This window comes from Xyrauchen texanus, chromosome 2 (genome assembly GCF_025860055.1).
Source record: "Xyrauchen texanus isolate HMW12.3.18 chromosome 2, RBS_HiC_50CHRs, whole genome shotgun sequence".
NCBI classification, from domain to species: domain Eukaryota; kingdom Metazoa; phylum Chordata; class Actinopteri; order Cypriniformes; family Catostomidae; genus Xyrauchen; species Xyrauchen texanus.
This window is the reverse complement of record NC_068277.1, coordinates 32,456,069-32,462,211: the sequence shown is the minus strand read 5'-3', so window position 1 is coordinate 32,462,211 and position 6,143 is coordinate 32,456,069.

Genomic DNA, 6,143 nt, shown 5'->3' with positions numbered 1-6,143 from the left:
TTTTGGCTACATATTTTTTGTAGTGTAAGATTATATATGTAGAAGAATTGAAACAACATATATCTGGATCTAGGAAAAAAACAGCCTTTCAGTGTGGAATGTGTCAACATCTTAAATCACAGGCCTTCACAAAAAAACCCACCCAGTTAAAGCAGACTTCTCTTTTGTAAGGTTACAAGTACCATCAGATTTTCACAACACTTTAGCCTTGCTAGATAATGCTGTAAACCACTTTGAACTGTGGTAACGTTTGCACCTGACAAATTAAGGATTATAGACTGATGGAACTCTTTAAAATCTGTGTAGTGATGTGCAATCACCTATGATTGATAAATATAATCTTTAATTTTGTATGATTGATCTCATTCTACTATGAATGGTAACTATAAGGTTTAACTTAATGAAATGCAATGATGTGTAAAACCAATATGATTTTGTAACCAGAGATTTTCATATTTTATTACCTACATGTATAATATCCATAAAAAACTTTTCATGTTTAGTATGTAAACATTTATTTGTGTATGAAGAAAAATCTGATGACAATGAATTTCATGTCTCTTGTACCATTTGCAAGATATAATGCTCATGATTAAATATGCACTATTTTTAAGCGGGAAATGTTTAAGAGTCTGAAACAAAGGACCATAACTCAACTGTCGGAAAAGACGGCCCAGTTGAACATGTGACTCTGAAAATTCACTTCTGATTGGCGCAGGACAACTTTGAGGGATGCGGCCAATTTCAGTTAAAATAGTTCCAAACAGGAAGAACATGCTCTCTTGCTATCTTCCTCTTGACTCTGCTCTCTGAACACTCTTCCTCCGTGTTTGCTCTTCCAACCACAGCACTGCATCTCGCTGGAACCAAACTCATGCCATGTGAGATACAAGGGAGCTCGGGATTCGAGGTCCCGCTAAAGCTCATCACTCTCTACGGTTCAAAAACCCATGAGAAGGCCTCGCTTCACATCTGACGTTACTATTCATACAGACAATAAATTCAGTCAAAAAGAGATCGTAACATCGATGGAACAAACTTTTGACCAAGCGCCAAGAACCTTTCTGAACCTTTCAGCGAACACAAGGAAACACCACAAAGACAAGCAAGTATATCTCCAAAATTGTTCTCAAAGTGCTGGAGACAACATTGTCTCAAAGAAGGATGAAATGTTTCTTAAGGCATTGTCGATAGACTCTGTAGAGTTCATCTTCACTGTACTGATTTACAATAACTGATTACAGTTATTTCACACGCTGTCACTACTCACCAACCTGTTTCATCATGTATATATGTGTTAGATTAAATGTATGTTTAGAATAGCAATAAAGTTTGTCTGTATTCAAAGATGATTTGACTGTGGTATATTAAATATATGGTTTCTAAAAGATTTAGCTTCAACGCTGTACCTGAATACGCGTGATATTATTCTCAATAAGCCATGAGAATAATACCACTCCAATATGTGAATTAATCATAATTCACTTATTAAAGCTAATTCCTTACAGTAGAAATTGTGAGCTGATACAACTAGACACAGTGTATTTCAATGGTGGAGAATCTATTAAAACAAATAATCTATTTATTTGACCTTCAGCTCTCACTGGATCGCTTGGCAGTCGAGTGTGAAGCGGCTGGGATGAAGATTAGCACCTCGAAATCTGAGGCCATGGCTCTCAGCAGGAATCCGATGGAGTGCGTACTCCAGGTAGGGAAGGAGGTATTGCCCCAAGTGAAGGAGTTCAAGTACCTCGGGGTCTTGTTCACGAGTGAGGGACAATGGAGCGGAGGTTTGCCGGAGAATCGGGCAGCGGGGCGGTATTGCACTCGCTCTATCGCGACTGTTAGTCACGTAAAAGAGAGCTGAGCCGAAGGCAAAGCTCTCGATCTACCGGTCAATTTTTGTTCCTACCTCACCTATGGTCATGAAGGCTGGGTCATGACCGAAAGAACTAGGTCACGAAGTACAAGCTGACCTAAATGGGTTTCCTCAGAAGGGTGGCGGCTTCTCCCTTAGAGATAGGGTGAGGAGCTCAGTCATCCGTGAGGAGCTCGGAGTAGAGCCGCTGCTCCTTTGCGTCGAAAGGAGTCAGTTGAGGTGGTTTGGGCATCTGGTAAGGATGCCCCCTGGCCGCCTCCCTAGGGAGGTGTTTCAGGCATGTCCAGCTGGGAGGAGGCCTCTGGGAAGACCCAGGATTAGGTGGAGAGATTACGTCTCCACACTGGCCTGGGAACGCCTCGGGGTCCCCCAGTCAGAGCTGGTTAATGTGGCTCGGGATAGGGAAGTTTGGGGGCCCCCTGCTGGAGCAGCTGCCCCCGCGACCCGACTTCGGATAAGCGGTTGAAGATGGATGGAAGGATGGATCTATTTATTTGTCATTTATCTAATTTATAATGGTTGTCGAACGCCACTAATTCCGTTATACATTTCCTTACCTAATAAGGAAAGTTTAATTTATTTCATAGCTCACACATTTCGAGACCCTAAATTCCCTACTAAATTTAGCATGCGTGCTAATTACCCTACATATAATGATGGTAAAATATGTGCAAAATACCCATTTAACTGACCCGTCCACGTCTCTAAATTATATATGTAATACCCAACAGTAGAGAGAGTCTTTTTCTACCATTCCCTCAGTGAAATCTGCTGGTGGTAAAATATTTACCTTGGCCATTGATATTAATAATGCTTTTAAATAATTCTATCTTGGTCTTTATAGTTCCACGTCCTCGCCTACTGCTGACGATATTAGAAACTTTGTGGAACCATTAAATCTCCCTAAACTGATGACTGAGAAAAAACATTGTTTTGATTCTGATATATCCTTAGAGGAGTTTGATGAGGTAATTAAGGCCTTGCCTACAGGCGCCAGGGCCAGATGGCTTTGCCGCTGAATTTTTTACATCTTATGATACAGAACTGGCTCCACTTTTGTTTGAAAATTATACACAACCATGACACAAGCCTGGATCAGTCTGATTCTTAAAAAGCATAATGTTTCAACCAAGTGTAAGAGTTACCATCCAATTTACCTGATCCAGCTAGATGTAAAAATGTTGTCACAAATTCTGGCTAACCAATTAAGTAAAGTTATGACATCTCTTATACATATAGATCAGTTGGGGTTTATTCAGGGCTGAAGCTCTTCTGAAAACATCAGGCGTCTCATCAATATCATGTGGTCAGTGGCGAATGGTAAGACTCCGGTTGTTGCCATCTAATTTGACATTTCAAAAGGCATTTGATATGGTAGAATGGGATTATCGTTTTAATTAGTTACTTTATAGACACTCGGTAGCGGCGGTACAAACAAATGGTTTAATTTAAGATTATTTTACTTTACTAAGATTGAATAGGGTCCCTGTTATTGTTCTGTCTTTTTTGTTCTGTCTATTATTCATCTCTGACCCCATTAGATCTATGCCATGCCTCCACAGAATTACTAATTAATTTTCTAAGTTCTCGGGATACTTAGTAACTAAGTATTGGTGTAATTGGTGTAAATCCAAAGCTTTGGCTCTGACAACGTACTGACCAGTAATGTATTTTCAGCCAGGCGTCTTCCAGTGGTCCAAACAGGGCATTTGGGCATTTTATTCCCAGCAAAATTGTGTGATTTATTTAGTGTTAATTTCGACCCTTTAATAAAAAGGTTTTCGATTGATGTGGGCTAGTAGGCTTCATTACATTTATCTATGACTGTGAAGGTTAATGTTATTTAAATGAATTGTATTCCAAAATTTAACTACCTGTTACAATCTCTCCCTGTAGATGTCCCCTCTCTTATTTCAAGCAATATGATAGTATAGAGAAGTCCTTCATTAGGAATGGTAAACATCCCAGATTACATTTCATTAAGTTCCATAGGCCGATTGAAAAAGGTGGGCCAGGCCTACCCAAGATTTAGTTTTATTATTATGTATTCGTTCTCAGACATTTGGCTCATTAGTCCCTTCCACCGCCCCTCCCTGGTTTTGTATTGAACAGGAAGTTCTTGCCCCTGTTTCACCATTGCAAAGCCTTTCTATCAAACTAATCAGAGAAGTTAAGTTACACCCCGGTATCTCGCATTTGCACTCAGTATGGACAAAAGTGTCAAGAGTGTTTAATTCAGACATTTATTTAAATAAAGTATAGGCTTGGTCTTAAAGACTGCTGGTGATCCCAATCAGAATATGGGGATACAACCCATGTTTTTTGGTGGTGTGTCATGATACAAGAATTATGGTTGAGAGTCCAGAGTTTTATGGGTGACGTATTTGGTACTCAAATCTAATTTTGCCGGGGAGGGGCAGTAGAGGGACACATGTTTGTTTAAATGTGTGTGTTGTAGCCTTTATGTTTTTGAATGTATACGTTTTATGTTTATATATATATATATATATATATATATATATATATATATATATATATATATATATACTGTATATACAGTGCATCCGGAAAGTATTCACAGCGCTTAACTTTTTCCACATTTTGTTATGTTACAGCCTTATTCCTGTAACGAACCCTGCCCCTTCGGTTCACCCTGAGCCCGCTAACGTGCATGCTCGTTCGGAGCCCGTGAGCTTTCACGCTCGTTCTCATGCCTCGAGATCTCCGGCTCGCACACAATCTCTCCCCCCGGGCTCATATACCCGCTCCCAATCGCCAGAGTATTGAATACACCTGCACTCGCCTCAATCGCCCCTTCATTCGTTTCACCTGCACCGCTCGTTTGTTCCCCTATTTATATCACAGCACATTCGTTTCACACCCGTTGGTTATTGTCTAGTTACCCCTTCACTTTGCCAGCACTAGTGTTCCCCTAGCTCCCCCTTGTTTATTCTATTCGTAGATATTCACTGCTTTCGATATCGTATCCCCCGGCTTAGACCCCTTGCTTTCCGTGACCACTCTAAAGTTTTGCCCTTTTGTCTTATCCTGATTCCCCGGCTCTCGACTTCACATTCCTCGACCTTTCTCCCCTCTGGATTTTCCCCACTGTACCTTCGCCTGCTTTTTACTTATTAAAACAGTATCTTGACTTACATTGTGACTGTCTCGTCATATGTGTGTTTGGGTTACAGAATAACCAACCTCACCGCAGGCAGTCACAATGGAAAACGCCGAGGATTTCAACAGCTCATTAGAGCGGATGTACACGGCACTTTCCGCCCAGGGAGCTACGGTCGGCCACCACGACCAAGCACTCACGGCTCAAGGACAGCAGATACAGGAGATCCTGCAGATGGTACGTGCGATTTCTGATCAAGTTTTGCCTGTTCCACCTGTACCTGTCCCTGTGTCCGTTGAAGTCCCCTCTGTGTTTCCCAGCGCCGCTAGCTTTCAAACCCCCGAGCGGTTTGACGGTTCATCGGACGCTTGTCAGGGGTTTTTGATGCAATGCTCTGTATACATGACATATCACCCCCTGTTACAAACTGACTGTGAGAAAGTGCACTTTATGATCTCCTTGCTCTCGGGCAAAGCACGGCAATGGGCTACCGCATTATGGGCCGCGGAAAGCCCTCTTTTATCATCGTACAGCCAATTTTTCACCAAATTGCCGTGGTCTTTAATCACCCGGCAGCTGGCCGAGATGTCGGCAGCCACCTCATGTTTTTAAAGCAGGCGTCGTGCACAGTCGCCGCCTACGCACTTGACTTTCGCACCCTTGCCGCGGGTAGTGGGTGGAGCGACCCTGCTCTGTTGACTGTATACCGCCTGGGGTTGAATGACCGACTCCAGATGGAATTAGCGTGCCGTGGAGAGTCACTGTCACTCGAGGACTATATTCAGCTCTCCATTACTATTGACAACCTGCTTCGGGACCGTGCTCTTCGGAGCCCCCCTGTCGTTCACGAGCCGTCAACGGCTCGCAACCCACCTAGACCAACTCCAGAGCGCTCTTCCCCAGCTGAACCCATGCAGCTTGGCCGCGCCCCTCTGACCCAGGCGGAGCGAACCAGACGGATGACGCTGAACCTCTGCTTGTACTGCGGCAACCCAGGGCACCGCGTTGATTCCTGCCAGCTCTGCCCACAGCGTGCTCTCTCTAGAAGCCAGGTGAGAATGTCTGTCTTCCTCAACATTACCCAGAAGCAAGTCTGCCTCCCAGTAACATTGAGTTTTAACGATGTCTCTTTTTTCTACCCCA